Source organism: Sinocyclocheilus rhinocerous, unplaced genomic scaffold (genome assembly GCF_001515625.1).
Source record: "Sinocyclocheilus rhinocerous isolate Xijiao unplaced genomic scaffold, SAMN03320098_v1.1 scaffold2066, whole genome shotgun sequence".
In the NCBI taxonomy this organism is placed as follows: domain Eukaryota; kingdom Metazoa; phylum Chordata; class Actinopteri; order Cypriniformes; family Cyprinidae; genus Sinocyclocheilus; species Sinocyclocheilus rhinocerous.
This window is the reverse complement of record NW_015641434.1, coordinates 6158-26488: the sequence shown is the minus strand read 5'-3', so window position 1 is coordinate 26488 and position 20331 is coordinate 6158. Positions and strand designations below refer to the sequence as shown.

The 20331-nt window shown below is 38.8% G+C and overlaps 1 pseudogene; it reads left to right on the top strand.

Annotated features, from left to right (window-relative positions):
- Positions 1-753: 753 nt before the first annotated feature.
- Positions 754-13608, top strand: LOC107754880 (uncharacterized; annotated as a pseudogene).
- Positions 13609-20331: the final 6723 nt, after the last annotated feature.

Here is a 20331-nt window from a genome sequence, read left to right as displayed (position 1 = left end):
CAAAGGGTTAATCGCTTGATTGGTAACATTTAAAATACATAACAGCTAAATTAATGTTTCAAAATATAATATAAAATATAAATCTTTAAAAATACAGTTAAAATACATGTTGAAGAAATTCATCTAATTTCAACTGAATAAAGAAAATATTCTGAAAAATATGAATTAGAAAGGTATTAGTCGAACAAGCAACAAACAAGCACTGTGATATGCAGTGATATCCATATTTATCTAATCTGTTGTGCTTTGAGATATGAGACAGGCCTTGATTTATCACTGATTTGACTGAACACAAATGTCACTATCTAGATACACCTGGCTGAAGAGTATGAACTCCAGTCACGTACAGTAATACTCGTATCCTCTAATAAAGCTGGTTACTGTGTGGTCAGAGCTATAAATATTGTATAGCACAAGCTTCTAAAACTCTTCATTAAGTTAATGTTTCACCACAGAAGATCTCTCTCTCTCGCTCTCTTAGTAGCCAGTGTTTACCCTCTTCACACCATTTAACTTCTCTCTCTTTCTCTCTCTTAGTGATCAAACTGAACGACGCATTGAAAAGTAGATATAAAGTTTGTACACCCCCTTTTCACAAGCACTCAGCGTCTTTCTTTTGCCCGCTTGATCCCCGCCTACTGTCCCCTGCCCTATATAAGTGTGTTTCTCAGTATGCAATACAAAGAGCAAGAAGCAATGAAAGAAAGAAATAGAGTAATGATAAGGAGTATGTTCACACTCCAGTAAATCGCCATGAAGTGTAAAGTCCTGTTCTATTTATGGTTGTTGAGCCTAATAAAGCCAGGTAAGTACTAGCCCATGCATCTCATTACAGCAATAACACATTTTTCTCTTTAAATGTATTGTTTTAAGTTAAGGTTCTTTTAAGGCTTTGCTAATATGGTCATTACTGGATTATTATATTTGAATTTAAAGTTGTATGTCTGTTCATGTGAATACCAGAAATAAACCAGAACGAAACACTGAGGATTCAAAGCCAATGCTGGCAAAATGTGTGTTGTCAGTCTCCCAGATAATAAATTATACTGAGAGTAAATAAATGGCACTTTAAAACAGTGTTACAGTCAGTAAAATTGATGTCTGTTGTACAAAATACAAAACTGGGTACCTGAGCTGTTGTTTACTTGCTCCTGAAACGGAATATTTTAATGCTTTGTAGAAAATCAAACCCTGAATATGGAGAAACAATAACTATGTGTTTCATATTTTTAATCCAGAATTGTACATGTTCATCCATCGCACTGATGGAGTGTTTATTTCTCAAGTATACATCATTCCAATGCCCAAAATATTCATTATCTGAGTTATTGAATAAATTAATCAACAATTATCACTGACTCATTATTGTTATTAATATTATCTATTAAAATTGACTCTTTTTACTATTAATTAAATCATTTTTCATAGTTTTTACTGTGAATATTTATTTTTAATGCACTCTGTCAATAGAGAATGACATTTTTAATCAGAAACACAGCAGAGAACACTTTAACTCAAATGACCAAAGCAAAGAAAGGTTTAGGCAAGATTTGGATGTTGAATTTGGTCTTGTGACATTTGTACATTTTTGTGTGTTATCTCGTCTTGGAAATAATAATATCATACATAGTCAGAGGTCTAGCAGTACGCCTAGTTAAGTATTATATAGAAGATGAGTATTATCCAAAACAACTGCAGTACACTTAATAAAGTTATAGCCCCCTGAATTCAAGTGCTTTTCTTGTTGTATTGCTCATTTGTCACTTTTGATAAAAGCATCTGGTAAATTAATCAATATAATCGGACAACCTTTAAGATTCTGTTATAGAGGTACATTCAACCATCATCTAAATCAAGCACAGGCTTTGAGCGACTGCTCTCGTTTTTGGTCCTTTCATATTGTTCTGATATTCTCAGGCTCCTCTGCAGATGTCTCTGTGTCTCCGGGCTCCTCGGCTGTCCTCAACTGCTCCTTTACATTGCCGCCTCTAGCTGATGATTCACTCTTGAACATCACCTGGTCCTTCAGCGGTTTAGTCATTGCCTCAAGGAACCACACTCAACCAGGCTTCTTCTTGAACACCACTGCCTCCTTCATTGGCTCCTTCCCACTGACTGTTTACAATGCCACTCCAGACCAGCAGGGGGTGTACGAGTGCAGGGTGAGCTACAATGAAACCAATTACTCTACAGATGTGACTCTGACAATGTTAGGTGAGTCTAATGCCGGTTTCAGACTACACAATATTTTTGTCGGTCACGATAGTCACTGTGTCAGATTACACGATTTTGACTCCTAAAATCTTGTCGTGTCGTGGGCAAGAAACATGTCAGACTACACGTTGCTTCCCAACCATTCATCGCGTGCCGTCTTTAACGACGCGCGTGATGTCATCGAGAAGGCGGAACTAGCGACTGACTTCTGAAAACAAGAGTGTAAACATTGCTGAAGCACTTCCGCTATAGTTCCCCAGCATTTTTCTTTCTTTGTTCTGTCGTGGTAGTCCCTCGATGACACATCATACAGGCAGGAGTACTGCTGCCACAGCTCCACAAACCTTTCCTCCATCTCATAATTCCACCTAGCAGCACCATCATCTCTCTTTCGTTTTGCCATGTTTGAAACCGGTGTATGAAAGCGCTTCTGTGCTGCTATTGTTCAACCTCACCAATGTGACAGAACTCGTCGTGGATGATGGGGGAAAAAAATTAAACATGCTAGTCTTTCTGTCGTGATATCGTGAAGCATCGCAGACGCGGAATCGATTGTCGCCCACTATGACACACTACACGTGCTGAAACGATGGAATCTTACGTTCCGATGCCCATTGTTGTTTACGAATCCCCACGACACCCTATGTCAAGTAAATCGGGTCAAAATCGGGCTAAAATTGTGTAGTCTGAACCGGGCATAACTTTTGAAAAACAGAGGACCAATGTTCAACTTATTCACATATATATAAATACAATACATATCCCACAGACAAACAAACTTAACCTTAGAGTCACTTTCTAAATATCTCACAGTTCCTCCACTGGTCTCCATCATCTTACCTGAAGTAGTTTTGAAAAGAAAAACTGTGGTTGAATGTTGGGCGTTTACCTGGACAAGAGCGGGAAACAAAATCCAAGAACCCCAAAAGCTGCAGGTGAAGCGCACAGAGGACGGGCTGTACGACGCGGTCAGCTGGCTGACCTTCATCCCTCAGATCTTTGACCAGAACACGAGCTTTGGCTGTGAGGTGCAGCACACAGCCCTGGTGAAGCCCATCCTAGAGGAGTTCACGCCGCACATCACAGGTATTCAGAACAGGTATTCAGAAAGATATTCACATCTTACGGCTAGATATTATTCACATTAGCTGCATGCATTTCACAACGCATTCGTCAACGCTTCGTCAGTTGCAAGATGGCACAAATGTCCCAAGTATTTTGTGGAACTGTGCAACTTGTGCACATGCTGTAGAGTTTGCCTCACAAAAGGCTTCAGTTGCAGATGCCTCCTTGATGTTGTCAGTTTGCTAAATTGGGGCAAAACTACCAGGATATGTTATGGATAGTTTATGCTAGGGATGTGCAGTCCATTTAAGCTGTGAATGCTCTGCAAATCAAGCCTTTTAAGAGAATGAGTTCAGGGAACTGACTAAATATTAACATTACTATTCCCTTGTCATTTGAGGGCAACATATGGCTCACATAATAAAATGTTGGGAATACGTGTGTAACTGTCCATAAATTATTTATTTGCCAAACGACGGTAAATTTCTGTGAATTTGTGTTAATTATGGAGGGATTCAGGTGAGCAGATTCACAACAGTTGTATCATCATTGTTCTGCATACTCATAGGTTTCTTAGCATGATTTCACATGTAAGGAAAGCTGTCCGCAAATTGCTCGCCCAAGTGGAAAAATGTGCTGTTGCTTCCCGATCTTGATTACCGAAAACCAGTGTGTACATGAAGAAAAACTAACCATTTGTTTTTCTCATGCTTGACAAATCTTGCATGTGTGACATGTATAAATGTGTGTGTCTAAGAATTTGGGAATGCATTGCCACCGAATAGATATTCCTGGCAAAGGCCTACATTTATATCGACACTTGACACTTGGTGTTTCTTATTTGATGTCTCTTATAAATTAGATAGCATACCCAGGTAAAGAAGTCACCGCTTCCACTGGTTTATCGTTGTTCTGCTTTTCTAAACCAGTCTACACTTTATCCAGCTCTGCAGGTCAAATCTTGGCTCTCTCTGTCTAGTTCTCCCAAATGTCTCTCTCTCTGCTGTTCCCTCCGCTTCCCACTCCTCTCCGCTCACCCTCTCCTGCGAACTCAGCGGATTCTACCCTGACAACGTGTCCATTCTCTGGATCCAGAATGGAAAGGTTCTTCCCAACCGTCCTTTGTCCATCCAGAATGAGGAAGGAATGTACGGGAGACATCAGTATCTCACCCTGAGTGCGGAGGAGAGGAGCAGAGGAGGAGAGGTGCAGTGTGTGGCCCAGCAGCCCAATGTGCAAGAACCTGCCAATGGAACTCTCGACCTAACCGCTGTTGACCCACGAGGTATGGGACATATGACTTCACTTCTTATTTACAGTATTCTTTATTCAAATATGTGACCACAAAACCAGTCATAAGTAAAATGGGTATATTGTAGCAATAGCCATCAATACATTGTATGTGGGTCAAAATTATCCATTTTTCTTTTATGTCAAAAATCATTAGGATATTAAGTAAAGATCATGTTCCATGAATATATTTTGTAAATTTCCTACCGTAAATATCAAAACTTAATTTTTCATTAGTAATATGGATTGCTAAGAACTTAATTTGAACAACTTTAAAGATGATTTTCTCAATATTTAGATTTTTTTGCACCCTCAGATTCCAGATTTTCAACAACTTTAAAGATGATTTTCTCAATATTTAGATTTTTTTGCACCCTCAGATGGTTTTGTGGTCCAGGGTCACATATAATGCTAAACTATGCCAAGATTAACAGGTTTATTGTGCTTTATGATCCAATCAGCATTGAGAACAGACTCAATTGGGTGCTTAAATGAAAGAGTCTACTTCAAAGGTCTCCAATCCTGCTCCTGGAAGGCCACTTTCCTGTAGAGTTTAGTTCCAACACACCTGGCCGGAGGTTTCTAGTGATCTGGAAGACCTTCACTGCATTGCAAACAGGACAAATCTGCCTCTGTAGGGCACTTTAGAGTGGGAACAGTCTTGGCCATCATATTGAATGGTTGTTCCAAACCGAAGTGTGTAAAACTGGCCGCCTCAAACAGCCCTTCGCAATGAAGGATTGTGAAGGGTACACTTGGTTCAAGTGTGTTTAATCAGAACTAGAGCTAAACCCTCCAGGAGCACAACTGGACTCCCCTGGTCTACAATGACTAGTGTTGTGTTTTAACTGGATTAAATGTAAAGTGTGTGAAATAGTGTAGAAACAGGTATATAGCTGGAGGTGGAGAAAAAGTTCTTATTACTTTTACTGCTTTCATTTCTTTCAGTGCAAAACCCAGGTCTGAATAAGTCAGCCAAGGCTTCGGTAGCAATGATGATCATTTCACTCACGCTGGTTTTTTTGCTCTGCTTGGGATTTTCTTGGAAGAGAAGGGATGGTAAATCTGGTAACACACCAATGACTTAAGATACAAGCAGAAGGCTCTCCATTAGCAGCCCCATTCATCTCAATGGGAGTCGTTTCATCCCTGAAAGAATGTGATGTAAATGCATCCATATTTGCTGTTCCAAAACATTTGAGCCAATCACCTGAGCTGTAAATGTGACTCGTCACTCTATATATAAGCGATGAATCAAGTTTTGCTTCAAGTTTTTCTTCTATCAAGTTAGCATGGCCCTGCTAGTGATAGCCCTGGTGGTAGATGCTGTAATAACTGTATGATTCTGGGACAGAAAGCATCTTTCTCCATTGGTGTGTATTCAGAAGAACCTGATGAAAAAACATTTATAGAAAGCAACAAAAAAAAAATTGCAAATCTTTTAAAATTATAGACATTTTTAAGCATTAACTTACCGTCTAGTTGTTCCAAACCTGTATGAATTTCTTTCTTCACACACACACACACACACACACACACACAAACAAACAAACAAACAAACATATTGAAGAATGTTGGAAACCAAGCAGTTTCTGGTCCCCATTGTTTTCCATAGTGTTTTTTTTTTCTTACTATGGAAGTCAATGGCTACCAGCAACTGTCTGGTTAGCCACATTCTTCAGATGATCTACTTTTATTTTCAACAGAAGAAAGAAGCTCATACACATTTGACACAACCTGAGGGTGAGTAAATGATGGCAGAGTTTTTGTTTTTGGGTGAACTGTCTTTAATGTCACAGCTCAGGGCAGCTGCTAATGATTATGAATATTGAATGAACAGCTGAATGGAAATGCTGACACTCTCACATCTCTTTTCCTCAGAGAAGCTGAAGTCTCTGAACGTCTCAGCGATCGTTCTGCCCCCCAGGGTGGTTGTGGGTAAGAAAGGCAGAGTCACCATCAGTGTGGAAGGCAGGTTGGCAGAGAGAGTACAGACCACATGGTTTCTCAATGATCTTCACATCACAGACACTGCATACAGAGGTATCAGCCAACTAATGCCAATCATAAGTCAATAATAATAATTAATAGTCATCATCAGTCAATCATTGATCTTCACCCTTTACTAGTCGACTGTAGGCCAACCTTTTGGCCATTACAGTTTATTATGCAAATCTAATGACGCATAAATTGATTGTGGGCAATTTTGGGCAAGTGCAATATGTGATTCAGAACTAGTCGACACACACTAGTGACGGAACTAATGAATGACTAGTTATGCAACTAGTTCTACTACTTTATTGATGTTTGAAATTTACATTAAATGCATTGTTTCTGCACTATTTTCATGAAGTCAAAGGGACAAATGCAAATGATCTTAAAGTTACAGATCTAGTAGATATGAAAGTGGTGGTTTTGCACATGGGCTCTTTCTTAACTTATGCAAATTATTAACCAGTATTATCATAAATGTGTATGTTTCACCCTTTCTGACTTTCTCACCTCTCTCTTTCTCACCCTGTCTCTCTCACAGAGAAAAAATACAGTCCTTTTTGCTTGGCAGCCTACACTCCTCGCAGCTCTCTGTGTCTGTGGTGTCGGAGAAAAGCTCTCTGCTGCCCTCTGCTGCTGTCTCAGGATATTACAAGCTACACACTCAGATGTCGCCACGCTTGTCCTCCTGCTCCATGAAGCAGCTGTTCTCCTCCGTCACATTTATACCCAACCTGTCAATTCACAAGGGTGCAATCTTCAAATGCCACATCTCGTATAAGGGCAAAGACAAGGCTGTGGCCGAGAGAGTGTCCGACAAGTTTACTATTCTAGGTCAGAGTTCGCTTATGATGAATTATCTACAGCTGGCTTTTCTCCTGTGAAGCTAATAGGAGAATTTCTTGAAAATATGTCCGGATCTCATATCACTCCAAACCGAAAAATGGAAAGAAATTATGTTTTGCGTAAAGAAAAATATTATAATATTATTAGTATTATCACAATTACAATTTTTGCATTAGATATATCGTTCTCATGACAATCACAATTTTAGACACACATACCATTGAGAAGGTTTTTGTTTTGTAACTCTTACTATTCTGAAGGTACTTTCATAAATTAAAGGCAATATAATAAATAAAAATATTATAAATATTTATACAAAACTGTAATATATTTAATGAAACATTTTTTGTTTTGCATCACAGTTATGAGAAATGTATCCTAAATAAACTTAATTTTCATAAAGCAATTTTTTTTTTTAATATAATAAAATATTGTGGTGCTTTTTTTTTTTACATTACAATTACGAGAATTGGATTTAATAAAAACGTCTGAAAATATTTAAGCAAAATATAATTATTACATTTCATAAAATGTTGTTTGTTTGTTTTGCACTAGCTGTGAGAACCTGATTTTAAAACATTTACGGTCCTAAAATAACCTACATTTTCATAAGCAAAGCATCATTTGTTTTTCTAGCGTCTAGATTTTCGAGTGAAACACGACCCAGACATGCTGAGGTGAGGTTTGGTGAGCCTATTGGCTGCACCTGCTGGTTCCTGTTTCTAGATTTTTGTTCTCCTTTAGCATGTAAAGTAAGATGCATGTTTCGATCTATTTCATTTCATCATGTTTACAAGTCAGTGTTGTTGTTTTTTTGTTTTGTAGCACCACCTGAAGTTTCAGAGATCCAGTTCTCAGAGCCGAATGAGGAAGGAGGTGCAGTATGACAAACAGTGCACACATTAAAATAGTGCAAATTATGTAAACGCGTCATTACAGGAGGTTTTCTCTCCCCAGGCGTTGTGACCATGACGGCTCAGGCCTCTGGCTTTCATCCGGACATCATCACCTTCCGCTGGTTCTGTGAGGGCGGCGAGCTGAGCCCCGTGTCTGTCCCGCAGGCGCTGGCTGCCCCTCGGCCGGACGCTGCAGGCTTCTTCTCGGCCCTGAGCCAGTGCAGGCTACCCGCCGCAGAGCTGGAGCGAGGAGAGACCCGGGTGTGGGTCACCGTCCACCACACGGCCCTCAAACAGCCCCTCACACGCCAGACTAGAGGTGACATAACTGAGCTCCTGTGAATCAGATAAAGACAGTGTTTAGAATGGAGTGCATTAGTGGTCTTGGTGCTGGAGGTATTTTTACATTCACTTTTCCCATAGAGATTTTTAAAAAGTCTTCATTAGAATGTTATAAGCAATGAACCAAACAAGCTACTAGGCGAATCACAACATTACAAACTTTGATTTGAAGCAAAAAAAGTATTTGAAAATTGGACAAAAAGACAAAGGTAGAAGACTGTGAACTTAACAGCTTTATTGAGGGAACGAACTGCAATCCCATGACATTTACATTTACATTTAATTATTTAGGAATGACTTATAATAGAAGCAATCAAACCAACAAGAAAGCAACAATATATAAGTGCTGTGATATAAGTACTTATAGTACAAGTAGCAATATTTTTTGAATAATAAATAAAGAATAAAAAGTAGATGGAATTGAAATAGAATTGAGAGAGCTAATGTTAAAGGGTTAATTTATTATTATTTGTTTTATAATAAATAAAAAGAAAACAAGTAGATAGAATTGAAAAACAAATGGAGAGTGCTAGTGTTAGAAGGTCAAGTTTTTTTATATATATAATCAATAATAGAAAACAAGTATAGAGAAGAAATAGAATAGAGAGTGCTGAATGAAGTGCTGCGAATAATATAATTGGATTAAAAACAATAATTTAGATTAAATACATAATTTGTTGTGCTTTATGTAGGTAAACAATCACTGCAAGCTCTTTTGGAGCAGTTTGCTCACTACGACTCTCTGATTGGTGGAGATGTTTTTGCAGAATCATGGGTAATGTAGTTTTTACCAGGAGTTATGCTGTTAAACACAATTCTTTAAAAAAATAAGTTGAAATACTGTGGACTGAGTGTTTCAACAGAGGCATATACCATCGATTAACAACCTCAGAGCTCACAGTAGGTCAGTCTTTAAAGGTTATCTTAATAAAATCAGGTTTTACTTCTGGAACTCGATTGTTGAACTCTATAGCAAACTATCAAACTATTATTTAATTATTCAAATGCACTAAACCAGTGGTTCTCAAACTTTTATACCGAGGACCACCTCAGAAAACATTTGGCTCTGAGTACCACCATAATGACCGACATTAAAATACAGTAGCGCAGTAGGCCTAACTATTCAGCTACAGCTCTGCACAGCTCAAAAACGAGGCAGTTTTATTTCTAATAAGAATATTTATTGTTCTCAGCCACTTTAACATTGTAAATACACAGTTTGAACATTAACACTGGACAGTGCTTACAAACAGGTAAATAAAAAACTTTAAAAAATGATTAAATTAAAATGTGTTGTACCAAAAAATTTAATAAAAGCTGTACTGTACTTAAATGTAAAAAACTTCACTCAAATAAAGATTAAATTCAAATGTATTGTGTTTTAACTAGTGCTGTCAAACGATTAATCGCTTCCAAAATATTTTTTTTTCACATAATGTATGTGTGTATACTGTGTATATTTTTTATGTATATATAAATACACATACATGCATGTACATATTTATGAAAAATATGTTGTTTATATATTAATTATTTTTATATATAATATAAATTATATGAATATAAATATATACATGTAAATATACTGTATGTAAATATTTTCAAAATATATTTTGTATGTATTTATATATACATAATAAATATACACAGTACACATACATATATTATGTAAACAAAAACGTTTATTTTGGATGCGATTAATCGTTTGACAGCACTAGTTTTAACATTAATTTATATTTAATTTAGTGATTCCTCTGCGTAGAACTAGAGGGAGCCTGAGTACCATACTTTGAGAACCACGGCTTTAAACCTCACAAATTTATACGCTGTTTGTCATGGTGGATCGATTTGATACATGATCGACATTAAGGGCTGCTAAAGAGCACATGTGCACATCAAATTATCTCGACTCATTGAGCCTGGATCAAATTAGTGATATTACGTGAACGTAAGTCTCTTTTCTTAGCATCTTTTATGAAACCGGCCTCAGTATCCACATGTTTGTAAATGAAATTTAAGAGTGTCAGAGGGGCATTCTCCACACTCCCAATACTCCTATAAGCAAACTGTAGCGGATCAATTAACTAACTACTCTATAATCCAAGGTTTAATCATTCTCTCAAAACAATTCATTAATAATGTTGTTAAAGAAATTGTTCATTTGTCATGCCTTGATCTTTTCAGGAATGGGTACAATAATAGATTTTTTTCCACACTGCACAAATCCTCAAAACTCTCCCACTCACTTTATGACTTTTATTTTGTTGGGTGATTTGCAAAACCCTCAAAACTGAGGCTTTATCAGTCTGCAGATATTCCTCTGTTTTTAAACTAGAGTGAAAATCCATACACCTATCATTAAAATCATGTGTATCTCATCGCCTAAAAAAAAACATTAAATTCAAAATTAAACTCAAAAATCTCCTGAAAGTTGGTTGCCTAAAACTTTTACGTTTTCTCAACTTTTGATTTTTTACAGTGAATATGACTGTAAGATATTACATTTTTGTAAATATTAAGATCATGATATTCTGTAAGGCTGCTGTGAAACAAAGTAAATTGTGAAAAGTGCTATTTAAATAAATCTGACTTGACTTTCACGTACTGACTAAAGGTAGTATACATTATATAATACAGCACAATATGCAGTAAGCAGCCAAATATAGGCTGGAAATTCATTAACAAAACATCTTTGATCAGATAACTGACTTTATTGTTTCGTAGGGTTCATAAAACAGCCCTCGGTTTCAGAGATCATCTCCTCTGAGGAGCGGCCGGAGAGCCTCGCCTGCGACGTCACAGGTTTCTATCCTCCTGACATCTCTGTGGGATGGCTGCGTGTGAAAGCGAATGAGAGTGAGGAGCGAGAGGACAGCGAACGGGAAATCACAGACGGAGCTGAGCTCTGGGGCCCTTTGCAAACTCTGCCCAGGACCTTTCGAGCAAAAGCCTTACTTAAAGATCTGCGAGAGACGGCGAGGGGAGCTGAGATCGTCTGCAGAGTGAAGCACTGCTCCCTGCTGAAGCCCATCGACAGAGTCTGGAGAAACACTCATATCGGTATATATTTGTTTTTAAGAAGTCTCTTCTGCTCACCAAGCCTGCATTTATTTGATCAAAAATACAGTAAAAACTGTGAAATACTATTACAATCTAAAACAGCTGTTTTCTGTGTGAATCTCTGTTAAACTGTAATGTATTTCTGTGATGCGCAGCTGTATTTTCAGCATCATTACTCCAGTCTTCAGTGTCACATGATCTTCAGAAATCATTCTAATATGCTGATTTGCTGCTCAAGAAACATTTCTGATTATTATCAATGTTGAAAACAAGTTTTTGCTGCTTAAAATTTGTGCAAATATATTAGGCTTGATGTATAGAAATATGTAATACAAAAGAACTGCATTTATAATATTAATAAGAGAACATATTATAATATTGAAATAGCATTTATTTAAAATAGACAAAAATTGAAAATAGTAACATTATAGAAAATTAACATTATAAGTGTCTTTACTGTCATTTTTTATCAATTTTATAAATCCGTGCTGAATAAAACTATTCATTCTTTCAAAAATTGTACTGACCCCAAACATTAGTACAGTAGTCTATAAATATTTAACTCTCCATCATTACCAAGAAAGACACAAGGATGCTTCTAATTTAACAAAGAAACATAAATGCATATCCTACTATGTAGAGGTACATTGATTTATGTCTGGTCAGAGACTACTTGCGTTGTTTAGTCTATTATGACTTGCGAAGGTTATGCCCATCATGTGTCTGTGTGCTCGTAACTTTATAATAATCAGACTTTCTACTCATGGATGTTAAAAACAGAGGAAGTTGATCAAAAATTAGCAAGCCAAACCATATCTAGGGACCATAATATCATAGAGAGTTATGGATTTGTGCTCTTTTGATGCAGTCTTTCTTGTCGTGTTTCTCAGTCGCTCCCTCCATCCCTCCTTCTCTGTCGGTTCGCTGGAGCAGAGATGGAGTGGGAATATTCTCCGTTCTTCTCTCTGGAGGAAAACCCTCGGCTGAAGTTCTCTGGACTGCTGGTGGCACAACCGTCTCCAAGCTTTTGTCAAGAGAGACAGAGAGAGAAGACAGTGAGGGCAAAGCCGAGCTCAAGAGCGTCTGTGTTCTGCTGAGATCTACAGGAGGACAGGAGAGAGCAGGACATGTGCGCAGTACGTATGCCATACGATGAAGAGCAGACTGAATATAACACAACATCTAATAATGAGAACAACCCTTGGGCTTATTCTACAGGAATCAGGGCGCCTAGTGTGGACTGTAATGCAGAATGTGAAAAGATGAATGAACGTGTGGATGGAATGAAATCAGTAGGAGAGGACAAACAGCGTAATGAGCGTATGGAGGAAGAGGAGGAGGAGGATCCGTCCTATATAAACATTGTGAGACTGAGGAAGGAGAAGAGAGGGCGTCTGAGAGTTACTGTGGAAATTACCCATGCTGCACTGAGACTGCCTCCGTACCTCACCTGGACAGGTAAATAATGTGATGTTGAGGTATTTCTGCATGTGTAAAATTAGTAATTCACTAGATAATAATAATAATGATATTCAAAATCCAATTTTGTATAAATACTAAATACACTGAAAAAAATGTAATGTAGAAAAAAATTTATAGTAAATTTCACTAATAAAACGGAAAGTAAATTAAACATGAAATTTGGAAACAGAAAGACTCAAATAGTGTTTCCTTGTAAAACAGTTCTTTGCTTAATGTGTACAGCCTGTTTCCTTAAAATATAATACTGTTGACTAATATGTTGATAATTATGTACACTCACATGAGATTTGAGTACAGTAAGTGACCTAGATTAGAAGATGAAGTGTACTTCTCACTTTTGTGTTTTGCAGAGCCTGCAGAGGAAGCAGCATCTTGATGGCTCACAGTTCTTTAGAAATCTACATCTCCTCTGGACACCCACGAGAAACTTTATACTTAAGTTTTGCTGTTCTATTTATTTTTCTTAAAAAAATAACGTTTTTTTTTTTCTTTTACTGCTAATCATATGATGCATGAAACACAATATTATAGTATTCGCTTCACTCTTTTGAATTACATGTCATCAATGTTAATCAAATAAACTCTTTAAAGCTGTCATGTGTGTTTGTTTAAAAAAAAACACAAGTATGTGAGAAAGTCAGACAGCGCGAGCCACAGTGACTCATTTTGTCCAGAGGCACTAAGCTCACTTAGATACATGTCAAACCACAACACTTATGCGCATTCAGACGTGCAAAATAAGCCTTTTTATTGAGCCAACACTTCAAGTGATTTAGTTTTCTACCATAAACAAGCAATATCTGGCTAATCTCATAATCTCATAATCTGCTACGCTTTAACATGTTGAAATATCTTGAGGGAAGTTGGAGGTGCAGCACACACCAGAAAACTATGGCTGTGTTTTAAAACCTAGTGAGATTTCTTTCCAGACAGCAGGTTTTTGCGCACAAACATAAAAAAAAGCTGGTTTCTCTTGTGATGTCCAAAAATGCTGCATGTGTAACAGTGGTGCAGGCGCATGCCTAATGCCGTCTTTTGAGATAGTTCACTAGGTTTAGACACAAAGCCTGTGTAATTTAGAGAAGTAAACTGTAAATGTTTTGAGGAGATCCAAACTAAGCTACACGATCCCCAAACTCCTGCAGAAGAGCGAGCTGAAAGAGACTCTGAGCGCTCGGAGAAAGCAGCCGAGACCGAACACGACACTGAAACTCTAATCCAATCAGAAAGTCAGCAAACAGACAAAACCGAGCTCTCGCTCAAAGAACATGTTGAATTCAGAACTGAACTGATTGTTGAAACAATTGAAACACAGATCAGTTCAGAAGACGAGGAAGCAGAAGCCTTTGAGACAGAAAGTCGATCACCTGTCATCAGAAATGTCCCTTTACAGCCACACGAGCTTCTTGAGTTCACAGAAGGACAATGCAAATCATCTCAAGGAACCATGAACACTTTCAGTGAAACACAGGGAAATCCAAGCACGTCTGAAACCACTGGAACTGCAGAGCATGTTTCAGAGGACCAAGCAGATGTCAAACCCGTATCAGCGAGGTCTTTGAGCCCAACAGAGCTTCTGGAGGAACCTCTAGATCTGCAGGGCGAATCAGAGACCGCTTTAGAGCATGTAGAAGAAATAACAAATCAAGTCTTGAAGGAAATGATAGAAACAGAATGTAACTTAGTGCAAAAAACAGAACCTTTGGTAGGACTTTCAGCAGAAGAACCTGGCGATGCAGAACATCAAGTACCTGCACGGTGTGTGTCAGCAGATGCTTCTGTCCTGGAAGAAGAACGGACGTTACTAGCTGAGACAATAGACAGTAGTGAAGAACATATTAGTTCACCAGAGGGTGAAAGCACTGAAGCTGATGGACGTCATGAGCAGATGCAGAAGTCCATCGTTGGAGAAACAGTGTTGAGAAGTCATGAGGACTTGATGGAAGTCAGCAGACCTGGCATGAAAAGAGGATTTGATCACGTGAGCAAAGGCCTTCCAGAGGTGAAGACAGAAGGAAAGTTTGATCTAATCCTACAGGTAATATAGAATATTTTGTTGAGGAAAATGCAGAATTTGAAATATTAAAATGTCGTCCTACCAACGAGCTGAACCTAAACCTTAAAGGGCAGTTTATCCTTAGGCTTTCGAGGACTCATCTTTAGACTTCAGCGTTCAGAAGTCTAGAATTGCTGTGAAGAATCCACTAGTCCGGCCTCCCAAAGACCCCAGAAAGCTGCTCTTCAGAGCCTCGGCCGAACCTCTGCTCCCACAGACTTCAGATCGCAGGCAAACAAAGGCATGATTGGATTTAAACTCCCAGGTATTTACCAAAATAAGACCTTCATGAAAAGTATGTTCAGATTTGATTAGTTCTTTAAATCAGTCCATTCTTTATGTATCTTGTGCTGGATGGTTTTCAGGGCTGCCAGTACTGAGGAAAACTGAGTTTGGGCAGAAAGCAGAAGCAGAGAGAACACTACAGCCACAGGTGCACACCAATGCCATTTCTGCACTTCACAAAATCATGGCATAGATTGGGATGAACTATTTATATATCTTTTTTATTCTATTTAAATAATATTTTCAAAATGCATTTATTAAAATAGCTTAGAATCAACATAAATCTATTCATTTCAAAAATACATTTATTAGGTTAATGCAGGCCCGGTTCTTAAGCGCTATAGAAGGGTGGACTGGCAGATATCCTGAGTGGGCAATTTTTTATTTATTTTTTTGTGGAGGGTGGGGATACAGTCTAGAAATTTAGACTGTAGATATATGTGACTTTGCTAGCCTGAAATTGAACTGCTGGTTTTGTCTGGTCAGAGGAGAACTGGCCCCCCGACTGAGCCTGGTTTCTCCCAAGGTTTTTTCTCCATTCTGTCACCGATGGAGTTTTGGTTCCTTGCCGCTGTCGCCTCTGGCTTGCTTATTTGGGGACACTTCATTTCCAGCGATATTGTTGACTTGATTGCAAATGATTGCAAAGATACTATTTAAACTGAACTGAGCTGAATGAAGACATCACTGAATTCAATGATGAACTGTCTTTAACTGAAAAATTAGTGTTTACTATTGTCATTTTGCATTATTGACACACTATTTTCCTAATTAATGCTGTTCAGTTGCTTTGACACATCTGTATTGTTAAAAGCGCTATATAAATAAAAGTGACTTGACTTGACTTGACACTGAAAAAAGAGCAATATCATGCTTTCGTGGGCAGCCTATAGCGAACCATAGAATATCATTAACTTTCGCAACAAAATAAACTTTTTTTCTTTACTGAATAGTAAAAAACGTCCCTCTTGGTTCTCTTTCTCTGGATCATTGTTTCTACGCTGGTGATTCTTTTAACCAAGTTTATTTTTATTTATACCAAACAAGGCCATAATAATGTCTACACTAGAACATTGGGGGGACCAATTGTTTTGAGGAAAATAAAGACCAGACCTCTATGGTACTGGCAGGGGCAGACTTAACCAATAAGCGAGGTAAGAAGCTGCTTAGGGCCCCGGGGAATCAGAGGGCCCCATCTGATATTGCAGAAACATATTTGCAGCGTTGAACAATAGCCAATCACAGATATGTTAATTTCTTGAACGCAATGACCAGAAGTGTTTAAGTTAGAATCCACTCACCGCTCAAAATGCAGAGTTTGCTGAGTTCTGCAAGCTCGGGATTCCTCTCATTATAACAAAGTGTAGATACGATGTAAACAAGAGATTCATTGTGCCGTGTAGAGAGATTATTAACGGAACGTCGTGAGATCGCGATGAACTGAAGTGAGTGACAGCTTTTAGTGATTATATGAGGGAGCGCACTTTGCGTGCATTCTAGGCTGTATATTACTGTCTGACTGTCTCAGAACAGAGATATTCACCTCAGTAAAGAAAGTATTGCTTCAAGTCAATATTTTATTTGTCTTGGTGTTTCAAAATGACTCTCTTGCGTGCTTTTCCTTGGTGTGCCGGTGCGAACTGCCGCGCACTCGTAGCCTATAAAATGCACTTATAAATGTATGAATGCCATGACTGGAGATTTTTGCTTAAAGGGGTCATATGATGCGATTTCAAGTTTTCCTTTCTCTTTGGAGTGTTACAAGCTGATTGTGCATAGATAAGATCCCTGAAGTTGCAAAGACTAAAGTCTCAAAACCAAAGAGATATTCTTTATCAAAGTTAAGACTCTGCCACGCCCCCCTAAAACGGCTCGTTCTAACACGCCCCCACATATCTACCTCACTATGTGGAAATATTAGCATAATGCCGCAAATGTGCACGCAAAGAAAGAAGGCATGGTGTCAGTAACCGCAGTTAGTGTTGAAGCAACCATGTCAGGGAGACGCTGTGTGTTTAAGTGCGAAAGCAAAAGCACTTTATTTGGATCACTTACAACAGAACAGCAATGCATTCTATGGACGACCGTTTAGTGAACCTAGGAGAGGAGGTAATTCTGACTTTGCTATGACAATCTGGCGCTTCTGAATCAGCTACTGTTTTGTTATTAGTTTAAATATTTGCTATTGACCGTTAAAATGCGGAGTTTTGCGCATCGTGTGCGCGTGCGTGTGTGTGTGAAAGAGAGAGAGAGAGAGAGAGAGGGTCACATCACAGAGTCAGCTGTCTTAACCGCGGCTTGTGTACTGCATCATCACTGTGTCTGTCACGCGACTCTGTTCCCCTTTCGGGCTTGAACTTTAACATTATTTACTGTCTTTACATTTATTTTGAAAGATGAAGCTCGCGATTATGGTAAGAGGCGTTACATTTCCGACGAGTGCTTGCGGTGTTCGGCCAATCACAATGCACTGGGTCAGCTGGCCAATCAGAGCAGACTGCGCTTGTCGGAAGGAGGGACTTTGTAGAAAACGAAGCGTTTGAGAGAGGCGGGGCATAGAGGACCTACAATAATGTACAGTATTTGAAAAATAATGTGTTTTTTGAACATTAAAGCATGTCAACATATTCTGTTACACCAAATACACAAAATAATGATCTTTAAAAAAGCATCACATGACCCCTTTAAGCTCCCAAGGTGGATAAGTGCAAGCCAAATATTTGTATCTAGTGATGTTCCTACTTTGCATGCTGTGTCAGGGAATTATATGTATAAGTTTTGTGTGTCGATTATGCGATTCAAGAAATACAATCATAATGGTCTTAAATGATCCCACATTAAGTGACACAAGGTATTCCTCGTACTGGAAGCATTGGAATTCAAGTTTGTATGTTTTTAAAATAGTATTTGTTGTAAAAATAAGATTACATACAAACATACTGTCACGGTGTGGTGCGTGCACCGTGGAGCAGGTTGAGGAGGAGCCAAAGACGGAGAGCCAATGAGCCAGGGCAACAGGGAGGATCCAGAGGGCCAAGGCGGAGCAGATGGCGGAGGTGGGGATCCGGAAGGCCGCGGTGGAGCCGGAGCGACAGAGGAACGAGGTGACCAAGGCGGAGCCAGAGGCAGGCAGAAGCGGCAAAGGGGCAGAAGATGGCAGTACTGAGGTGATAGGAGGAGGCAGGTGAGGGAGGGTGGTGGGTGATTTGTGAGTGCCAGGGTTTTCAGGGATGGTGTGTGCTGCCGACATACACCAGATTGCAACTTCCAACATCGGGAGCACAGCAGACAGGGGAAAGACCTCCGTGGTCGCAACAGGACAGATAGATAGTTCATAAAATGGCGGGGGAAGAATGGGCATGTCTACATATAAATCCAAATCAAAGTTTATTAAATCCCCAGAATCTTGCTGCAGCTCACCCTCAGTGGTGGTGCAGTGGGCGTAGCTCTTCACCAGGCCTTTGTGCTTCCTTGCTTCATCCACCGGCGCATGCTCAGTTGCCGGCTCTCGCACCTGGTCAGTCGTCATATGGCTCTGGCTCCAGGGCTATCCTCAGCTCTGTCACTCTCTTTGGCGATGGCTCGTCAGTCGCGGCGGGCTCTGGCTCTCCGTCTGTGGTGGGCTCAGGCTTTGGCACCTGGTGTCATCGTCCGCGATGTCCACAGTCAACGGCGATCCACAGGACACCTGCACCCACTCCACAAAAGTGGCGAAATTCCCCCGAGGACCATCTATGGACAACCGCGCTCTGCACTCGTCATTCAGGCTGGTCTTGTAGAAAGTGCAGAGGCAGTAGTCCGGGTAGTGGGTAAGGTTGGCGATTTCCACGAATAGTCTCGTATGATCCTCGACGGAAAGGTTCCTCTGCTCCAGCATGAGGAAGCAGACCGGGTCATTCATGACAAGAAAAGAAAAACTTTCAAAACAGAAAATAAAACGAGGGGAACACGCCACTATGCTTTTCTGGGTCCAGTCTTCTGTCATGGTGTGGTGCGGGAGAGAAGCACGAAGAAGAAGCGGATGAAGGTAAACAGTCTTTAATAATCCACATAAGGGTAATACAGACGAGACCGGACAAACAAACACTGAACTGAATACAACTTATATATGGGTGCTAACAAGGGACAGACAGGTGAGGAGGATCAACTAATAATGACAAAACGAGAACAGGAACATAACCAAATATGGGCACAGAGGGAGAAAACACAAAAAACAGTCCATAACTGTGACACATACATTGTTTGTATGTTTATATGTAATCTTATTTTTACTTTTACTTTTGTGATATAGACCTAAGGGTCTGAAATAAATAAATAAATAATAATAATAATATAATCATTTAAATAAATGTTATATTATCTAAATTATAATAATAATATATATCATATACGTATATATATACGTATATATATATATATATATATATATAGAGAGAGAGAGATACTGTATGTGTGTGTGTGTGTATATATATATATATATATATACACTATTATAAAAATATAAGAACTGTATTGTAAGCTATTTATTAATAAAAGTTTATTAATTAACAGCTTACAAGATAGTTAATAAATGCTTATTAGTAAGCTTTTTGAGTAAATAAAGCAATTTTCCAATTAAATTCTACTGATTCTTCAAAACTCCACTAAAATCATCACAAATCTATTTGAAATACCGCTCAGCCCTACTGGATACTGTGCATTTGATCATATATAGTTCAACTGACGGTGCACCTTGTAGTGAATCTGCAGCTGTTCATTGGTGGATTCATTCTGAAGTAAAGATGCTCGGTTGATGTAGGCCTC